The sequence below is a fragment of the Meriones unguiculatus genome, chromosome 19 (genome assembly GCF_030254825.1).
Source record: "Meriones unguiculatus strain TT.TT164.6M chromosome 19, Bangor_MerUng_6.1, whole genome shotgun sequence".
Lineage (NCBI taxonomy): Eukaryota > Metazoa > Chordata > Mammalia > Rodentia > Muridae > Meriones > Meriones unguiculatus.
Window position 1 is genome coordinate 59,574,040 of NC_083366.1, and position 21,680 is coordinate 59,595,719.

Sequence of the window (21,680 nt, forward strand, 5' to 3'; positions counted from 1 at the left end):
CCCCTGGAATGAAGGACAAGAGCATCTTTGGGAACCCCCTCCCTGCAACCTTACACAGGAGCTGCTTTGCAAGCATCTGAAGTCAACCTTCTTACTGATGAGCTTCTTGCGTTAAGCCTGTTTTAACAGCGGGCCTGCCGGGAGCTCCTCCCCCACACCAGCTGCTCCCATTAACCACCTGGCCATCGTCAATGCTTGCCTTTCTCCAGCCATCGGATCTTGGCAACGGTTAGCCCATGTGCTGGGGACATCCTCATTCCTCTCTGTAGAGTTTCAATCGATTTCTCAAAATCCCACTGAAGTCTATGAAACTTCCCTTTGTTTTCTGAGTGTGAACCTTCTCCTGTCTGCCATCCCTTGACTGTAGATTTGCTCCGTTAATTTTTTTTGTTTGTTGGTTTGTTCTGCTTTTGGTTTTTCTAGACATGGTTTGTATAGCACTGACTGTCCAGGACTCACTTTGTAGACCAGGCTGGCCTTGAATTTACAGAGATCCACCTGCCTCGGCCTCCCGAGTGCTAGGATTAAAGGCGTGCAGCACCAGTGCCCCAACTGTGTTAATATTTAAAAAAAAAAAAATATATATATATATATATATATATATATATATATATATATATATATATTGTCCTAATCATTTAGAGGAACAAGCAGAATTTTCTAGAAAGTTAAAGTTCTACCTTGGGACATCACTACTTAATTCATTCAACCAACCAATATTTACTGAGCATTTATTTACCATGCAATGAACACTGTGCTGTGAGACAGAGGGTTTTTTTTTAATTTAATTTATTCACTTTATATCGTGATTGTATCCCCTCCCTCATTTCTTCCCAGTCCCACCTCCCTCTCTTCCCCCATCCTCCTCCCCCAGTCCACTGAAAGAGCGCGTCCTCCTCCCCTACCATTTGACCCTAGCCTATCAAGTTTCATCAGGAACTACCTGGATCCTCTTCCTCTGTGGGCTGGCAAGGCCACCACACGGGATGGTGGGGGGCAGTGATCAAAGAACAGGCAACTGAGTTTATGGCAGAGACAGCCCCTGCTCCCCTTACTAGGGTACCGACATGGAGGCTGAGCGGCCTATGGGCTACATCTGAGCAGGGGTTCTAGGTCCTCTGCATGGGTGGTTCTTGGTTAGTGCATCAGTCTCTGCAGCCTTCCCCCCCACCCTCGGCCACTTAGTTTTTGGCTCTGTTAGTCTCCTTGTGGAGCTTCTTTACTCTCTGGGTCCTTTTATCTCTCTCCTCCTCTTCTTACGTAAGTCTCCGTGCACTCTGCCCGAAGTTTGGCTGTGAGTCTTGGCATCTGCTTCGATCCCCTGCTGGGTGGAGTCTTTGAGAGGACATCTATGTTTTATACAAATGAGAGAGAGAGAGAAAAAAAAAAGACATTCATTCCATGGGTCAAGAACACCTTTTGGGGTGGATAATTCATCCCACTTACTTGTTAGATGGGTCTCGCTAACATGGCTTCTTCTCTGTCTACTTTTCTAAACAGACACTACGCTCGCTACTTCTCTAGTTACTGCAAGAAAACACCTGAGAAGGGCGACTTGAGGAAGGGTTTGTTTTACCTCACACTTTGAGGCTCCATTGCGCCAGGGGTGGGGGATGTCAGAGCAAGTAGGAGCCCTGAGTGGTTGGTCACGTTTCATCCGCACTCAGGAAGCAGGAGAGATGAATGTTGGTGTTCATGTCACTCTCTCCTTTTTCATACAGTCTGGGACCTCGAGCCATGGCACGGTGCCACACACATTCAAGAAAGTCCTCCCAGTTCAGTTTGCCCCCTCTAGAAACTCCCTCACAACCTGCCCAGAGGTTTGACTCCCAGGTGATCCAGACCCTGTCAAGTTGGCAACCAATAGTAACCATGACAGGAAGAAATGAACAAAGTCTACAACATTTGTGTTGGCTCACAGCGTCCTTTGGGGCACGGGTGTTTAAAAAGAACTTTGCTTTTCCATTCCAAACAGGGTGTATGGTCCTTAGCCCAGGAAGAAGTTTGCCACTTACCAATCCCCTGCAATACTGCAGAGGAAGAGGCACAGGAACCTGTGCCTGGGAGAACAGTTTCGGGACATGGAGCAGAATGGCTTCAGGGGACAAACTAAGCCAATTTTCAGGGGTGGAGGGAGGAACCAAAGGTACAAAGAAGAGTATGACAAGTCTGGAGTAAGATGAGACCAGGTACAGAGCTGGGAGAGTTGAGCGACTGAGGACTAGAAGCAGCCAGAACTGAAAGGAGATATGGAGAGAAAGGTGAAGACATCCAGTTTTTAGTTTCATCTTCTGTTTTATCATGAAGAGAATAAAGTCTTGCCGTTGTACTCACTCTAAAAAATAAATTAATGAGAGGACAGCGCTTCTTTGTTTCATTTCTAATTGGAAAACCTACATGCTCCCGGTGAAAAGGTGGGGGTGGGGCACCCATAAAAGAAGTTTTGGTTTCTTTAAAAACTCAGTTATGTTATGTAAGTATGTTTTTGTTTTAATCCCAATTTTAGTGGGATTTTAGTTTGGGCTTTAGTTCATCCACAGCTGATAATTGTCTCCTGTGGGGTGTGGCCTTTGCCAGCTGCTAACAGCCTGCCTAGTGCTGCATGGGGAGGGGCATGGTCTAGGACTCTGAAGGGGACAGATATGACAGCCCAGGAAGAGAAGGTGAGGTGACATGGCACAGTGGCTTGGAGGAGATAGACAAAGGAGACTGCTTGCTGTGTTTGCTGTTGATGGAGATTGGTATTGACCCCAAAGAAAAGAACCCATCGACACAGGAGAAGTAACGTAACCTTCTTTCTCTCTTACCTAGGGCTAAGGGGTTGGTGGAAGAGAGGTAGAGGCTTAACTAAACCAGATGAAATAGTGTTAGAAGTGAGTATCAGAGAGTGTGGCCAGGCGGCTGGGAGCAGCAGGGATTTCCTTACCAGTGGATTGTGTAGCTAGCACAGCCAGTCTCTTGTTTTCTGTTCATCCTGACATCTCCTGATATTTGGGGGAAAGAACTGGAGAATCGTGCTTCAGGCCAGGCTTTTGAGCTGATTCTCAGTCCTCCATCAAAAGAATCTGTCCCCAATTTCGCCCCACACCTTCCCAAGAAGAAGGATCTTTCCCTGGGGGGAAATTCAGAAGAAATTGGAAGCTGCAGAAGAAAGACACAAGTCTCCTGAAGTGGAAGTCTCAAAGCAGCTTGCTGAGAAGCAGGAGCATGAAGAACGAGTGCTCCAAAAAGCTATCGGGGAGAACAACAGCTTCAGCAAAATGGCAGAGGAGAAACTGACCCACAAAATGGAGGCCAACACAGAGGACAGGGAGGAGCAAATGGCTGCCAAGATGGAGTGCTTTGCCAGAGGACAAGCACATTGAAGAGGTACAGAAGAAGAAAGAATCCAAAGATCCTGTGGGTGAGACCGAGGCTGACCAGTCTGTTCCAAGAAATGATTTTCTCCCCGACATTTTCCTGAATATCGAAAAACTGTACTGGCCAGGGTCAGTGACTTTTTCTCTCCCAACAAATATTCTAGAAGAAAATGCAGGACTGTAAAGGTAGACCCAGACCTTGAGATGTTTTAGGGGCACAAGGGGAGAAACTGAAAGTGTTTTACTCTTTTTTTTAAAGTATTGGTCTTTCTAACATAACTATTTTTCTCGTTGGGTCTTTTCCATTTAGCCATACTCAGTATACAGGGTTAATGGCTAGTTCTGGACCCTGTGGAAGACATTCATGAAGAGTATGTAATGGCTTCTTCCATCCTGTTGGATGCTGAATGTCTGTTTACTTATCATCCAAATTCTGTCCCAATTTCACCAGATGCTACTGTACTTGAATGGTGCAAAAAAAAAGAAAAGGAAAGAAAAGAAAGAAAGAAAAGAATGTCAACAGGCACCTGTGTTTGGCCAGCCAAAAGTAATCACTGCTAATGTTTGGGAGTTTTTAACTTGGTTGGTTGGTTGGTTGGAGGGTGGGTGGGTGGGTGGTCAGTCTTAGGCAAGATCTCACTATGTAACCCTGACTGTGCTAGAACTTACCATGTAGATCAGTCTGGCCTCGAACTCACAAAGATCTGCCTGCCTCTTCTCAAGTGCTAGGATTAAAAGTGTGTGACTTCATGCCAAGCCAACCTTGGCATGTGTACCTCTTTTTAGGCTTTCAAGCAAGCCCTGGATAGAGTTCAGTAAAATGTCATATATTAAAATAAACATGAAACTCCACCGCTTGGTCTCTCACCGTTTAATATAATACAAGCCTCTTTTTCTGGCAAGCATCTTTCATGAACAGTATCTGAGATTTCTGCTCCCCCTTCTATGTTTCTCCCCACATGTCTCTACAAGTAGGGGAGATGTCCAAGACCCAAGCTTACCCCATCCTCTGCTGCCATAGCAGAAGAAAGAGCTGAGGTTATAGGGTGCTTAGGATCAATAAATGAACTTTGGGAACCTGGGCACGGTGGTGCATGCCTGTGATCCCAGCACTCTGGGAGGCAGAAGCAGGCAGATCTCTGTGAGTTCAAGGCCTGCCTGGTCTGCAAAGTGAGTCCAGGACAGTCACGCCTATACAGAAAAACCCTGTCTCAGCAGGAAAAAAAAAAAAATTGGGGGATATCATTTCATTTTCATTTGTGTTTGTGGGTTTTGTTTTTGTGTTTAGATTTAGTTATGTGTGCAACTATTTTGCCTACATGTAAGTACATGAACTGTATAAATGAACGGTGATCATGAAATTCAGAGGAGAGAGTCAGATCCCCTGGAACTGGAGTTAGTGATGGCTGTAAGTCACCATGTGGGTGCTGGGAACTGAACCCAGGTCCTCTGCAAGAACAACAAGTGCTCTCATCCAAAGAGCCGGGGCATCTCTCCAGGCCTGTACTTGTGGTTTTTAAGACAGGATTTCCTGTGTCTCAGTTTGGCCTCAAGCTCACTATATAAAAGGAGCTGATGTCAAATTTGTCATCCTCCTGCCTCCACCTCCCAAGTACTAGGAAATGAAATTGGAATAGAAGAAATAAAATGCATGTACTGAGCTAAGGGTGAATATAATCCCAGTACTTCAGGAGCTGAGGCAGGAGGATCTCAAATTTGAAGCCAGACTTTCTCAAAAACTGTGTGTGTGTGTGTGTCTTGTCTGTCTGTCTATGTGTGTGTGTGTATCTATTGTGCCTGTTTATGTCTGTGTGTCTGTTTGTACATGTTTCTACATGTTTATATAAGTGTTTATATGTCTACATGAGCTATAAAATCGTACCAGGGATACTGCAGGCTTTCTGTATAGCTGAGGTGATATACTGAACATTTATAGTATCTCCATACATGGGAATGTTACATGGGAAGGTATAAGCTTACAGACATCTATCCTACAAGCAATGAGTACAAACTAGACTGTTTATTCTTTTCTGCTCTAGCCTTCATCCAAGTTGGGAGTTTAAGCAACTGAGAGCAGGTGTTACTTCTTTGGCTTGTCACTGTGCAGCATCTTGAGGACTATAAGTGTTCACTGTCCATTAATATTCCGGCTGCCGCCGGTTCTCCTGGAGCTGGCTAATGGGCCACAGAACAACCACAGCTCCTAAGTGACAAGGCACTTCTTATTCAAGTGGTGCCTGGGGTCCCTCTTGAAGACACCAAGTAAGAGCTCTTCCCAATTAAAATGTTCCAGATGAAGACCATGACGTATTCCCTAGGGAGGGCACTGGCTGCTCAAGAGCTAAAAGGAATGCATTTGCCTCACAGCTTCTCATTCTACTGTCCTTTAAATGGGAAAACAATTATTTTCATCATCCTCAGCAGGAAGTTGCCCAGAGCCAAAACAGGTTCTCTGGGCATCCTTGAGGGACCTGGACCAAGGGGAGAGTGGGCCCAAGAGTTTCTGCCTGATGCAATATGAGTACATTCCCCAGTAAACATACTCCTTGTGTCTTAGCTCAAGATGACAAATCTAAAAGTTTAGGAAAACAACCCTAAACGGTGCTCTACTTCAGCTTCAGAAATGAGAGACAGACTGAGCCCATGCTAGCCCAGCTTAACACCCAGGAACCAATGAAGACCTCGTGGGCACATGGATTCCCCTCTGGCAGACCCAGGCCTTCTGTGGACATCCTGCCACCCGCACACAGGGCCCACCAAAGTGCCCTCACCCTCAGCCTTGCCTTTGGTTTAGCTTTAAATACTCCTGTAAAAGGCCTTTTCCCCTCTGACATCAGAATCCTTCGTAGAGACTCTAACAATGTGTTTCATTAGCAGCGCTCAGAATCCAGCCTCGGCTGGGCTGAACCTCAGTGTACAGTGGGGACCTAAAATGACTATCAGCTCCTGCAAGCTCACTTTGATCTTAAACAAAATCCATCACGTGACATATTTGAGGAGATGGAGCTGTTGCTGTGGAAGAGAATGGTTTAAAAAGAAAATAGACAAGTAACAGGTTATACAGAAGTCTGGAAGAATCACAAATGCCCTGGCATCAAATTGCACCTGTGGCTCTCTGCTCTGGGCGGTTGCCTTCTTGTGATCTCTCTGTTTACCACGTCCTCCTTAACTGTAGCATTTGTGACCACTCCAGCCTATAACTGTCTTTGATGTTCGTGGCACCTTTCTCTCCAGATTCTCTTCCTTGTTCTCTAACTAGTCTTCCACTGTCCTACTCATAGACAAGCCATTCCTGAGCGCTGCGCTCCTCAGGCTCTGCACCTGGGCTTGTCGCAAATGCCCTCCTAGAATATTAAACAGCACCCACTGACATCAGAGACACAAGAGAGACCCAGCCTGTGGCAGCTCATACAGTCCTATGAGTTAAATGGTTATCTGTAGGGGGAAATTCCTAGATGTGTGTCTCTAGTCCTGGCCTATATACCATCGATGTCCCCATAGATTGACTGTTGTGGAGAACTCTCAAACGCAACACGGAGAAACTACATCAGCCTTATTCTTAAATCCTTCTGTGCCTTCTTGTTCTGTGAGCATCCTTATCTACCCATCATTTGAGTAGTAAACTTGAGTCCATGCTCAGGTCCTTCTGTTGGCTTCCTATATACAGTTTGTCAACATCTGTCTCCATCAAGAATTGAGTTTGGCTGCTAGACAGAAACAGATGGAAATCACAGTGTGTTCAAGGGGGCGGAGGGATACCACGTCTCATGTAGTGTAAGGCTCAGAGGTAGATATCCAGGGTTCACTGCTGGGCTCATTGTACCCTTAGCCCCTGTACTCTGTCCTTCTTCTCTGCCATGTTCTCCAAAAGCTCCCACCCTTTAGAGCCTATCACAGATATAAGATGGTGGTTTCCAATTTCCAGGAACAAAAGAGAAGAGAGGCCATAAAGGCAACTCCATCTGAGGGAACCTCCCTTAAGAGCACCCACCACCACCTATCAGATATCTCGTTAGTACTCCTTCACGGGAGCTGCAGTAATTTCAACCTTCATGTGGTCTCTTCACTCCTCCCAACAACATATACGGACTGTTCATTAACAGAAACAATAGGACAGCTAATTGGAAGGCAAGATGGAAATCAGTGTCATTCATTCTACTTTTTTAATATCTTTCAGATTTAACCTCCCACCAAACCCAGTTCTGATTGATCCTCTGCATTTCTGCTCAGTTTTTTCCCAGTCAGACCAACTGTCCATCATCTCTGCTGCTCAAAAACCCACTATGACCCTAGGTTGTCTTTTTAAAATACATATATGGTCGGATCACTCTAACATTAAATCTTTCAGGGGTTCCCCTTTTGGCCTTAAAAATAAAAGAACAAGCTGCTCTACAGGGTTCCTAAGCCCTTGCAATCTGCCTCTGAGCACTTCTGGGCCTCCTCTCTCCTCCCTTTTCCCAGAGCTCTGTGCATACCATTTCTTTTTCACTCAGCATCTCGGTTTACTCAGATTGCCCCAGCTTTGTCAACGCTGCTGGCTCTAGTTCTGTCAGCTACCTGGGCATTTTCAAATGTGATCAGTGATTAGAGATCCAAGGAAGTGCCCCCACAGCAAGGCCACCTGTTCCTACGGTGAAAAGAGTTAGCCAGATACATTCTTTGTTACACATGTATAAATACCACTCTTTAAGACACAGCAACCCTGCCTCTTCTTGAGAAAGAAGAACCAATCGGTTCAGAAAGACTAGAATATGCCACCCAAGATCACTGGCTGAGGGCCAGGAAGATGGCCGTCAGTAAAGGGCTAGCTTCGTGAGCATACCTACCAGAGTTTGATTTCCCCCAGAACTCAGTTTCTTTAAAAAAATACAGATGTGGCGGTACATACTTGTAATTCTAGAGTTGAGAAGACAAATCGGTGGATCCCTGGACTCACTAGCCAAGCAGCTGGTGGCAAGTTCTAGCCCAAGGAGATGTTGTAGACAAAACAGTTGGGCGACATCTGAAGAACGACAGCTGAGGTTGTTCTCTGGCCCCCGCATGTGCGAGAGAATATGTAGATATACCCCTACATACATGAACACACAGACAAATACATACACATGAGATCATTGCGCTGAAGGCAATTCATGAGAAGATACAGGAAAACTCTCTCCCTCCATTTGCCTGAAACCAAAGGCTTCTGGCAACCCTTTCATTTTAGGGAGAACAAAGAGGAGCCGCTGGAGACCACTTTGGATGCTCATCAGCCTGGAGAAGATACCAGAAGTCTACATTAACAGGTGTCGCTAACCAGGCTTTACCCAGCACTTATCCACCCTCTGACAAGTTGCTGGCCCTAGAGAGCCACAGCTCTTTTCCTTTATCTCATCACTTCTCTGAAAATGTACTGTTTTTTTTTTTAATTGAAAACTGTATATGAGATACTTCTTGAGATTTGCCGAGTCCCCAGGTGCCAGCCACGTATGTGTGAAATGTACACATTAGACATTTCAGGAGCTAGGCAGATGGCACAATTGGTAAAGTGTTTGCTATACCAATGTGAGGACCTGAGTCCGATCCCCAAAGCTCACATTTAAAAAGCTGAGCACCGTAGTACATGCATATAATCCCAATTCTGGGGAGGGAAAGACGGGACCTCTGCCCAGCCAATCTAGCCAAACAGGCCAGCTCTAGCCTCAGTGAGAGGACATCTCAAAAATCAAGGGAGAGTGGCTGGGCAAGACACCTGATCCCTTACTTTGGTCTTTATATTTCCATGCACACTCTCACACACACACATGTACACATGCTCACACAAAGTTTCTTGACAGTCTGACTTTACTGCAAGAATCCACTTCAACTTACAAAGGATAAAAATAATAATAATACATTTCTAACGCTACCGAAGAAGAAAGCTGTGTGGAAGTCCCCCGTCATCTCTTGGGCACAGGAGCCCAAACTTCCTGACATCTGAGAGGAGAAAGGGGAAGGTGCAACCTTGAGCTTAATGGATCTGTCTAGTCAACCAACGTGAGCCGCTTACAGGCGAGAGCAGGCCAAAGGAAAAGTGAAGAACGTTGGCATGAAAGGCAAGTTGTGAGAGAGGAGCCGCATCCTAGACATCCTGCGGGACCCTGTAAAATACACCCCGCAGCCTAGATTCAGGGCTGAGATGTGAGGCTTGCGAGCAGGAACAGAAAGACAACTAAGAGGCCGGTTCAAGCCTAATGTGATAGAGCATTCCTCTGTTTTCTCAAAACCAGGGCTACTTCTGTAGAGAGACAAGGAGAGAGAAAAAACCATAGTCAAGAGTTACCGCTGGGTAGCCAAGGATGAAGATAACACAAAGTGATGTGCTCATAGCACCCTGAGCACAGACCCTCTGGCTACGGGAGACCCCTGTGGACAGAGTCTATTTTACCATCTGTCTACCAGCAACTTGCTGGGAGCCTTGCATGGACCTCACGTGCCTGCTCAGGGTTGCCCCTTTCACTGCACATAAATGCTGTCAGGGAACTGGCCTCTCACGGCCTCCCACCCACTGGCAGCACCTCCCCCCATACTAACACTTAACTACTTTCGTCACCAGGAAGGAGGTTGGTAAATGAGCCAAGTGTCCTGGAGAGAGAAATAGAATGATCACCAAGGCTGCCCAGTGAGATACTGCTGAGAGCACACATCAGCTGTCTGCCAGTTTGTGTCACCAGAGCTCTGTGGGAACATTCTTTTTAGAGATGCTGGTGGCGGCAGGGAACCAAACCTTTAGGGTGTGTGCGTGTGTGTGTGTGCGTGTGTGTGTGTGTGTGTAACATTTCCCTTTGTTGCTTCTCCATTCCACAGTCTTAAAATAGGAGTAAAACACCCCATGTTTTAACCACAGTGATGAAAGAGAAATAGAAGATGGGTCAGGAAAGTTCCAAAAGTCTCCTCCATTGCACCCCAAAGCAAATTTTTTTGTGTGTGTGTGTGTATATGTGTGACAAAGAGTAGATAAATAGTGGAGGGAAAATAAATTCAGAATTTGGAGAAAAGGCTGAATCACCAGATTCATCAGTCTTAACTTGCCCTGACATCTGCAGAGGCTTTACAGCCCGGGGATGTAAGTGTGTTCTGGGGTACCTACAATGGGTCATCAAGGCTAGAACACTTCAGTAGAGAACACTCCAGACTCCATACATCACAGCCCATAGATGACCAGCGCTGTCCCTAGGTACCGTTTCTGAGACCTTCTAACAGCCTGAGGCCAGCCAGCTCCAACTGGCCACATACACTGACGGTGTTTTGCCCCCCACCCCCACCCCCATCTTTCTTCTCCTCGTTGTACATCTTCGGTGTTCCTTGATGAATAACATGGCAGAGAGCCCAGCACCCTAGAGAACATTTGACGACTATTGCTTCACAGGGGGAAATTATCCCCATTATCACCCATTTCTAGGTTAATGACTGAGACCCATATATCAAAAGCCAGATTATTAAAAAAAACGCAGGTCTGGGTGTGGTGGCGTTCACCTATAATTCCAGTGCTTGGGAGCTGAGGCAGAAGGATCACCAGGAGTTTCAGGCCAACTTAGGCTACATAGCAAGACAGTTTTGAGAAAAGGGAAAGAGAAAATTGGAGGGAGTGAGAGAGAGTGAGAGTGAGAGTGGCCCCTCTGCTGGTTTGTTTGTTTGTTCTCATTCTGTTTTGTTTCGTTTTGTTTTTCAAGGCAGGATTTCTCTGTGTAGCCTTGGCTGTCCTGGACTTACTTTATGGACTAGGCTGGCCTCAAACTCACAGAGATCTGCCTGCCTCTGCCTCAGTGCTGGGTTTACAGGCATGCCCCACCACACCCTCTGCTCTGCTGTTTTTCCCATTCCACATTCCACAGTTTCGTGTGTCCTGAACACTAAAATTATTTAACACCCAGCCAGTTCCTCTGATGACACTTTAACTGTAGCCAACATTTCCACTCTTTTCTACCCAAGCTGCTACCTGGAGGCTCTTTGCTTAGCGGTAAGGTCTTAGATGAGTCTTTATCCATCTCTGGACGTGCTGAGGTCGTCAATGAAGCTGTAATGCAGAAGACTTGGAGCTGGGTCCACAGCAGTTGAAGACAGAGTAAATCATGGGTACCTCTGACCAGTTTGGAATAAGACCAGATGCAAATCAATAAAATGCAGCAAAGATGGAACTCATCTCTCCCCTCGCACATGCTTCCGCCCCGAGAGGACAGTTTAAGAAAAGGTCTCACACATGCTTAAGAGGAACACACAACACACAAGGGTGCCGCTGTATGCTGAGGTATTGCTTAACTTCCTCTCTTCACATTCGTCTGTTAGACACTGTGAACGGCTGAAAAGTGAAGGAAGACAAAGGTTTCTACACCGGGGCCCACCTGGGCCTGCTCTGAAGCTGAGGCACTCGTGGGAGGTCACCCTCTCTACCCAACTGAAAGAAGGCAAAAGTGGGTCCTGGAAGATGACTAAGATGACTCAGTGAACAGGGTGTTCACCACACAAACGTAAGGACCCCAGTTCAGATCTCCAGCACCCATGTAAAGAGCTAGACAACCGTGTGGGCCCAGAATACCAGGACTAGGAGGCAGAGACAGGAGGATGCCTGGAGCTTGCTGGCCAGTCAGTGAGCTCCAGGATCAGTGAGAGAACCTGTCTGAAAAATGAAGTGGAGAGCAATAGAAGATGCTCAGCCTTGACCTCTGGCCTCCACACACACCGACCACCACCACCCCTAGCACACACATTCTTAAACAATAAAAGAGATTAGTTTAACGGTGTGAGAGGCACTGTACGGAAAGAAGCATGCGTCTTGGTTGGAACAGATTCCTATAACAAAACACAAAGCAAGCAGAGAACCCACGCACAGGTTGAGAGTATGATAACGTCTTTCCCACTTGCATGGCAGGCTCTCAGGGGATGCGCAGCTGGTTCTCAATCAGGGTGCTGTGAGTTTCAGCTTCTGCATCACCTTCTAGGGGCAGAGACAGGACAACAGAGAATCACAACTTGAAGACAGGCGAATGGATAACAGAAACAGCTAGTTAATAAAACTTAATGATATAACTCTCTCTAGAACCACTTCTAAGCCTCAAAGACTCAAAGTCTCCTTCAGTGGTTGGGAGAACCCAGGGCAAGAGAGCTCTTGCTTTCAGGCAAACAGGAGGAGTGCCTCAGCTCAGGAAGCCTTCCCATTTCAATAGCCTAGCCTAGTCTTCCTTAGCAGTGACTGAGAGAAGAACCCTTTGTGTTTCAGTGGCCCCGCCAGAGCAGTGACTAAGAGCAGAGGAAGTGACCTAGATAACAGTTTCCCTCCCTTCTGCCATATCAAACAATGAACCATTCTTTTCACCGTGCTGGGTTCTGTGAAAAGAGGACTATCTACTCATTAAAGTGTCTACCTGGGGCTTTACCCACTGTTTGAAAGCAGAGAGTACAGGACGTGGGGAGAATGAGGAACTGAGTCAGTTCTGCATTTTCCTTGGTTTTCCTCCAAAATGGTGGGAAGGAGAACAGATACCTACCTGTGAACAGAGCACTGAGTCTTCGCCATTTCAAGAGTTTTTACATATCAATTTGTTTTCTAGTGTGAGCTCCACAGGCTTCCTGAGGGAGCCATTTATTAATACTTCATTCACCACGGAGAATGCAAACAAAGCAGGCCAAAGTTGCCATGCCTGATGCAACTTCTCTCAGGGCTGGTCCAAGGGCTGATGCAAAACTCCAGGGAAGCCTCAGAGCTCTATCCACAGAGGGGGCCTGAGCCAGGAGGGCTGAGCTAGGGGAGAAATTTCCTTTTTGCCTTCTACCTTTGCTTCGAAGTCCCTGGACCTTTCTTTCTCTTAGCTATGTGTGAATTACCACACTTAAATTAGAAAACCAAAGCGGTGGAGAAGGCCATTGAAAAGGTGAGCCTTTTTGTGTTGCTGGCCCTGGTGAACAAAAGGTTGTTTTAAGGAAGCAAGCACTAGGCTGCTTGCATCCATGCATCCTTCCCTCCATGTCAGGCTCTTTCTCTCAGCAGGGGCGGCAGGGGATGGTAAAAATAGTCTCAGAGACCATTATCATGAATCCAAAATTTCTAGAACCGGCCTGCTTCTTCTTCTTCTTCTTCTTCTTTTTTTTTTTTTTTTTTTTTTTTTTGTATTTGCACAAGCTATTAAGAAGCATTAGAGCATTTGTGTCCCTGCCCTGGTTTGGGGAAGTTAATAAACACTTACTAAATGACTGGAGAACAATCAGGCCGCACCAATGTTTTCCGTAAAAGACAGCAACCCCTCACACCTTGCTTAGGCAACAATGATTCGGCTAAAAAAAAAAAAAAAAAAAAAAAAAAAAAAAAAAAAAAACAAAAACAATGAGGTGCGAGAAATATACATCACCACTGCACAAAAAGGTCACTGCATCCTTGCCATCCCCAGCCTTCCTGGTAAGAAAGAACGGCAGAAAACATTCATAGAGAGTATTGTTTTCACTCAGCCATATCTCAGGAAACCTTAAGACTGACGTGGACTGAGCATGGAAAGTTCCAGACACCGGGTTGTTATTTTTTTTTTTTCAAAGAAAACCAGCTCTACAGGCTAAGTAATGAAGTGTTGGGCCCCTAAACACATCACCTCCCAGGAAAACCCCTTAAACTTGGGCAGAATCCTTTCTTTATTCACCTGTGGTCTTTCACCAGAACTTGACGCCACCAAAGGCTTCCGAGCAATAACCCGTCAGAAATGGCCCTGGACTGGTTCTTGGTCTAATGCTGACAAATATCCAAGTATACAGGAGACAGAAAACAGTGTCAATTGTTTGTCGGCTCAGGAGAGTAACAGGGCGTTTGCTGTTGCTGTTGCTTCTGCAAATTTAGCAGACATATGTTCATCTCATTTTTCTCTTCGAAGTGAATTCCAAGTTTTATTTCTGTGGTATCCTGTCTCCTGTCTTCTGAGGTATCATGAAAGCTTGGGCAGAGAAAATCCAGTTTAGGTTGATTTTTTTAAAAATTCATCTTCTAAATGCAAATTACAATGACGGAAGATGTGGGAATCAAACAGGGGTTCATTTCTAAATGATCTCATCTCAAGTTGAACCCAGGGCACTAAATCCCAATCTTTTTGATGGGACCACACACTTGTACCTCTATGGCATCCTCCTCTGATTACTACAGCCATCCTGAACAGAAAGGGGAGTGGGTTACTGGGATATGTCACTTCAGTATCAAACAAGAATTGTTTGGGCTGGAGAAGCAGGTTAGCTGGTAAAGACAACTGTCACTAGACCTGATCATCAGAGTTCAATTCCAAGGACTCACATGGTGAAGGGAGGGAACTAACTTCCATAAACTGTCCTCTGACCTACACACACACAGAGAGAGAGAGAGAGAGAGAGAGAGCAAGCAAGAGAGAGAGAAAATAAATTTTCAAAAACTCTTAATAGTTTGTGGGAAAAAAAGGAAGGAAGGAAGGAAGGAAGGAAGGAAGGAAGAAAGAAAGAAAGAAAGAAAGAAAGAAAGAAAGAAAGAAAGAAAGAAAGAAAGAAAGAAAGAAAGAAAGAAAGAAAGAAAGAAAGAAATTAGACCTATCTAGGAATGGGATAGAAGGCCCCAAGTGAGCGGCCATTAGGAAAAGGTCAAAATAAGAAACAGAGAGGAGAGTGTCTTGCTCACACTTCCACAACTTCAGGGACTCTCTCACACACTCAAGGGAGACACGAAAAAACAAACAAGCAAACCAAACCCATGCAAGCTTAGGACACACACTCTCTGCACATACAGTCTCCCTCGCTCAGGGATACCATGTGGTACCTTCGTATGTGGTTCACTCTCCTTATATAGGGATACTCCCTCTCCTCATGCAGGGCTCTTCTCTCATGCAGCATTCTGTAGCACCTTGCCCTCACAAGGAGCATGTAGTGTCTTCACTCCCATGATGCCCCTCTCCTCATGTCATGGCTTTCCTCCCATGGTGACCTCTCCTCTTAGCGTGCTCTCTCCTGTATAATGCTTTCTCCTCAGGGCACTCCCTTCATGCCGTGCCCTCCCTCACACGCTGCCCTCAGCCACAGTGGGGGCATTCCCCTCAAGCAGTTATAGCCTTCAAGATAAAAAATCGTTCTACAGAGGTGCCAGTCAAATTTAGATGTTTAGAACAATCGCATTGAACTCTTTGGAACTAGAGATATGAAGAAAATAGACCATAGTCATTCTTTGATAGGCTGTGTGCTTTTTTTTTTTTTTTTAATACAAATCAGGGCTTTAGAAACCTGGGAGGGGAGAGAATCTCAGCACAAGGGTTCAGGATGTGGTGAGTCATCCCAACTTGCCACTAAAGACGCTCGGAGCATCTTAGATTTGAGGTAGGTGTTTCCTCCTCGATTCAGCCTCATATTTCCATGACTCGCCCCTTCCTTCTTTTTACTCCTCCCTATATATTGCTCTTGTGGGTCTATAAATAAGCTTATTGTGTCCTGGGTTTTTGAATGTTGGCATCTGTGTCCAGCCCTATGGTATGAGATTTCATTCTCTTTCCTGATGTTGAACTGAGGCGGTCCTCAACTGAAGTTTCAAATTGTGACATTTTCATAACCCTGGGAGTAAAAGGTGGAACTATGCTAACAAGTAGAATGTTCGAGGTTTGCTCTAGACTTCCCTTAACTGCATAGTTCTTGAAACTTCTGTAGTGGTAAGGTTTGTGGCTTCTTATAGTTCCCATAAAGTCAGAGCCAGCATTCCTAATAACAAAAGACAGGCTGCCAGGCTCAGTGGCATGGACCTTTTTATCCCAGTACTCAAACGTGGCAGTCAGAGGGAGGAGGAACTCTGTGAGTTCAAAGCAAGCCTGGTCTACATAGCAAGGTCTAAGCTGGCCAGAACTACCTAGTTATGCCCTGGCTCCAAAAAAAAACAAAAAGAAAGGCTAGTAAGAGAAAAGTAGGCCCAATTTAATTCATCTAAATTTTATGCATACGAGCACTCAAGGAAAACTGTTTTAGAAGCATGGACGACAGTATAGAAATTCAACTGGACAAAAGGCCTGGATGTCCTGGTGATTGGCTAGAAGGGCCCCCCACAGCCTCCCTCTTTTCTGTCCCAGGTATTCCTCAGCAGCCAGCCCTCTCCTGGTAAGACTTCTGATGGTCTTTCAGCCAGGGTATTTGGCAGCAGCATTTCTCTGCTGCCATCTTCAAGATGTCAAGATCGGGAAAGCCAGCCCAGCCTCCTGGCTCCTGAATCCTCCAGGTCTTGTTCAATCCAAAGTACTTTGGGGCAGCACTTTCTGAACCCCAATGCCTTCAGACTAAAAGGATGTTCTAAATGTGGGGGATGTGAGAGAGGGTCTAAGAAGTCTTAGTCTGTAACAGAGAAGCAAGAATGGAGTCAGGCATGTTGGCGCACACCTGTAGTCCCAGCACTCTGGAGATGGAGACAGGACGCCCAGTACTTTGAAGCCAGCCTTGGCTACATAGCAAGTTCAAGGCTTGCTTGGACTACATGAGAACCTGATTCCAAAACTAAGAGGAAGGGGATAAAGAGGTAGAGCAATAGGAAGAGGAAGACTGAAAGGAGGAAGAGAAGGAAGGGGAAGAGAAGTTCTAAGGAGCAAGAAGCAAGGAAAGAATTTTCTTTTTCTTCCTTAAAGTTATTTTGTTTTTAGTCCCTACCTGTCTGGCTGTCAGTCATTACTGGGACCTCTGTCTCACTCCCAAGTACTGTGAAGTACAAGGTTATGGAAAAGCAAGCAGACAGAAGGAAGGTGCCAGGAGGCTGGGCCATGGAAGGGCACCATCATGGCCAGTGTTCCTCATAGCCCCTGCCTCTGTAGTTTCTTTGTCTCCAGCCACCCATAGGTCCCCCTGATCCCTTATAGCATAAGCAACTTGCCATAATCCTCAGAAGCCACTGGACACAAGAGGGGCTGTCAGGGAGGAAAAGCCTTCCTCTGTCCTCGGGTTCAATAACTGGGGGTGTGCAAATTCAACTGGCAAAAGATAGATTAGCCCAGAGGACTGGGGGAACTGATTTAATTAGGTATAAATGCACTGGAATCCACAAAGAACTGTGTCTCAGGAGGGTAGTTAGAATCTGGGTTTATTTACCATCTTAATAGGGGCTAGGAAAAGGAGTACTTTTGTGAGAAGGGGGAGAAGAGGAGGGATACTCAGAGAAAAGCAACAGACCTTTTGGAAAGATAAACGGACCCTTAGGAGAATAGATGGGAGATGTAATGTGGCTGTGATAATATCGCGTGTGGTGCTGATTTCTGGTCTCCAAAAAGAGATTAGAATTGCTTCTGGGGCAGGGATTTATGACAATTGGGGATGGGGGTGTCTGCTTTTAGGCAGATAAGACATTATGGGAAGCCAAATGCCTTTAGCTCAAAATAACTTTTGTATACCACCGTGGCTTTTTCTAGACTCTTTTGCAGACGGATCCACCCATGCTTGGAAACTGGAGAGCCTGTCGCTCCTGTCAGCTTTACAGAACCTCCAATGGCCCACTCACCAGCCGACACCAAACCAATTCAACTTTTTCAGCGTGCCGATTTTCCCTCATCCCTTTCCCTCTTCTGAACCTCCAGCTAGACCCTACCCAGAGGACTTTCAAACAAAGCGCCAGAAGGGCTTATCTTCTGGATACCAACAACTTGTGCTTTGTCCTGGGAGCACAAAGACTTTGTCCCCCCCTCCCTCCCCCACGCAGAAGGTGAAAATGCAATGAGAATAAAAGTAACGTTCAATGATTTTTCTCTCAAACACAGCAAAGGAATGACTTCACGTAAAGGCTCTACCTTGGCTGTATGTGGGTTTCCACCACACTGTTTTATTGCGTGCCTGAAAATACCATCATACTGTTTAGATCGTTGGCAAAATTATTTCAAATTCATGACACTCTGCCAAAAGCACCTTATTTCAAGTGCTATATCCCCTGAACAAGCTGCAAGCTGCTGATACTGCGTGCGCAAAATGCTTTGTGTCCCGTCAAACATATGGTAGGTGTGGAACAATTGCCTCTTGGATCTAAATAGCAGCACGTGAGTCAATGGGAGGGAACGAAAAGGGAGAAAGGAATGTTTCTTAGGAAGAGGCCTCTCAGCTGAGGCAAGACATGATCGTGGCCTGGTGTGGTGGCTCATGCCAGGAATGCCTGCCCCAGGGGGGCCTGAGGTAGTTGGCATTTGAGGCTACCTAACAAGTTCTAGGCCAGCCTGGTCTACAAAGTAAGATTCTGTCTCAAAAAGAATGGTGGGGGTGGGGCTGGGAGATGGTTCAGCCAGTAAAGAGCTTAAAACACAGGCAGGAGAACATGATTTAGCCGGGTTTGGCTTGTGCCTGTGACCCCATTGAGGGGAGGCAGAGGCAGGAAGACACTGGGGCTCACAGGCTAGCCAGTATAGCTAAACAGTAAGATCCTGGCTCACTGACAGACCTTGTCTCAAAAACAAAACAAAAAGTGGAGAAGTAAAAGAGGGACCCCCCTGACAGAGACCTCTGGCCTCTCTTGTGCACATGTGCCCTCATCACATGCGTACACGTATTAGGATGCACACACACACACACACACACACACACACACATACACACACACACACACACACACACACACACACACACGACATACACACATGACATACTTGCAGCCTCATCAGAAAATGCATCAGAGGACAAAACCAGCTAATAGAATACAGAATGCACAGGTACATCTGAGTTTCAGAGAGCTAGTAACATGTTTTGGTATGTGTGTACCATACAATATTTGTGATATGGCTGGTTACACCAAATTAATGCTTTTTCCATTGTTTGGACAGACTAATCTGGGAATCCCTAAACTGTTCCTTGCTGTATCTGCCAGCCTGGTGTTCATGAGATGAGATCAAAGTAAACAGATAAGTTACCTGTTCCCAAGGTCAGGAACTAAATGGCCTGACTTCCGCCTCTGGGCCCACATGGTGGAGGAGAGAGCTGATGCTCACCATGTTGTCTTCCGGAATGCTGTGGCACAGGCACACGTGCATACACACACACACAAATAAGTAAATAACTACAAATATAATAATAATCAAATTGAATCTGATAACTCTTAAGCACCAGCTTAAGAAGTTGGTAGCATGGCCACTGAGCTGATGAAGGAGGCCATGGTTGAAATCACAGCCTGCACTGCTTTGCACAGCAGCAAACAGGAGCCAGGGCTGGCACTGCCATGGCAAGAGGAGATGCCGTGCTCCAGCCATGAGCTGCTGGACCAGCATGTCCTGCTGGACCAGTGTGTCCTTGGCTGGAAAGGTTTTTTATCCTTTACAAGTTCCTCTTCAGTGTACATCCCAAGGCCCATTCCTGTATCCTAGCTCTTTTTTCTTCTCTACTCCAGCCAAAAGCTGAACTCACAGCCCTCCCCAGCCCCAGCTTCTCATCTCTTGGGCGGCACTGGTCTTCATAGGCTTCATAGTCCTTGGTGCCATTTTCAACATCATTCTCTTTTCCTTTCCTGTAAAGAATTAATTTTCACACTTCAACTTTTCTTTTCTTTTCTTTTCTTTTCTTATTTTTTCTTTTCTTTCTTAAATAGAATCTCACACAAGCCCAGGTGGCCTTGCTGTGCATCAAAAGATGACCTTGAACTTCTGATCTTTCTGCTTCCACCACCCTAGAGCTGGCATTACAGACATGCACCGCCATCCCCAGTTTTATGCTATGCCAGGGATCAAACCCAAGGCTTCTTGAAGGCTAGACCGGCTCCATCCCAAGACCCAGTGTCCCTTCCTTCCTTCCTTCCTTCCTTCCTTCCTTCCTTCCTTCCTTCCTTCCTTCCTTCCTTCCTTCCTTGTTCTCCCATCCTTCCTTCCTTTCTTTCTTCTTTCTTTCTTCCTAGACTTGTAAAGGTTATCACTTGCACATACCCCTTTTCAATGAAACTACAATTCCCCTGGGTTGCCCTTCACCCCTCAAAGTACAACACACACACACACACACACACACACACACACACACACACCCCTGACAAAGTCAAAGCCAGCCAGGCTTTTTCTCTGAATCTCTCTCATTATTGTCATTCCCATTAAAAAAAAAAAAAAAAGTTTCCATGGCTTCCAGCTTCCTGCAGTTAAATCTAGACCTCTTTTCTGGCTTTTCACAGCCCTTCATAATAAAGCCCTGCTCTGCCTAGAAGCTTCCGTTCCTTCTATTTCCTGACTGGCAGCCTCTTCAATAGCAAGCCTCCTGACCTCCCATCTGAAGAACCCGTCAGTCTCACTCCCAGCTCCACCACACTTTCCCCCACTGAGAACAAGGTTGCCGCTGGCTGTCTAAAGCTTGTCCATTTGTTAAAGACAAGCCATTTCCCTTTCCATCCCAGAGATGTCCTTGCCTGACCCAGCCCACTGGAATCTCTCCAGACAGTCTTTACCTTACCACTAAGTACTGTAAGGATAAAAGGATAAAATTGGGCTGGGGATGCAGCTCTGTTGCTATCAGTGTTTGCCTAGCATACGTGAAGCCCCAGACTGGACCCCTAGCACAACATGGGGTGTGGTGGCACACACAATCCCAGCACCAGGGAGACAGAGGTAGGAGGATCCAAAATTCAAGCTCATCTTCAGCTGTGTATCAAGTTTAAAGCCATACTTCGATATACACTTCCTGTCTTAAAAAAAAAATCCAATAAGAGGCAATGTCATTTTCATGAGACCCTAACACCCTAGCTAGCAAAAAGAATATTGTACAAGGAAGGTCTAAACTAGATCCCATCCAAGGATGGTCATTTTTTAAAGTGACTCTAAGTACGGGGTTGAGGGAAACAACAGACGATTAGGAAAACACAACAACTGTTCAAGTAAGGAGGACCTGAAGTGAAATGACACCAACAGAAAGAAGAGGACACAGAAGCCTTAAGGCTGAGTGTGTTTGATAAGCTGACCAGTGGCCAGCAGAGAGGGCATCTGGCCAAGATGTGAGGCAGAGAAAGTATGAGAAGTCTCAAAGTCACTGACAGGAGTGCTATCCTTAGGCAGGAGCTAGATCTGAAATCCATCCCAAAGATGCAAAAAGGAGAGGTGGGCAGAAGTCACCCAAGTGATCCAAAGAGAGGTGAGCTGGCTCTCCCCTCTCACGTTCATGAGAGTACCTTAGCTCAGGGATGTTGAGTGCTGAGATGCCCACCAGCCTGGAAGCATGTCCTGGGATGCCTCTGGCAGGAGCTCAGGGCCATGCAAGGGAACCATGTCCAGGAATGGGTCTCAGAGCAAAACATAGCTTAGGGCCTGGAACCAATGCACATACAAATGATGGTCTTAGTTAGGGTTTCTATTGCTGTGATGAAACACCATGACCAGAAGCAAATGGGGGAGAGGGGGAAGGGTTTAT

General features: G+C 46.0%; 1 long non-coding RNA gene and 1 pseudogene across 1 annotated transcript; one reads left to right on the top strand and one right to left on the bottom strand.

Moving 5' to 3' along the window:
- Positions 1 to 823: 823 nt before the first annotated feature.
- Positions 824 to 13,645, bottom strand: LOC132649247 (uncharacterized). The gene is made up of 5 exons (XR_009587681.1): positions 13,556 to 13,645; positions 12,203 to 12,309; positions 11,314 to 11,456; positions 8,248 to 8,427; positions 824 to 1,349 (listed from the first exon to the last, which is right to left on the bottom strand). It is a non-coding gene; the product is annotated as an uncharacterized LOC132649247 (long non-coding RNA).
- Positions 2,082 to 3,543, top strand: LOC110544816 (stathmin-like; annotated as a pseudogene).
- Positions 13,646 to 21,680: the final 8,035 nt, after the last annotated feature.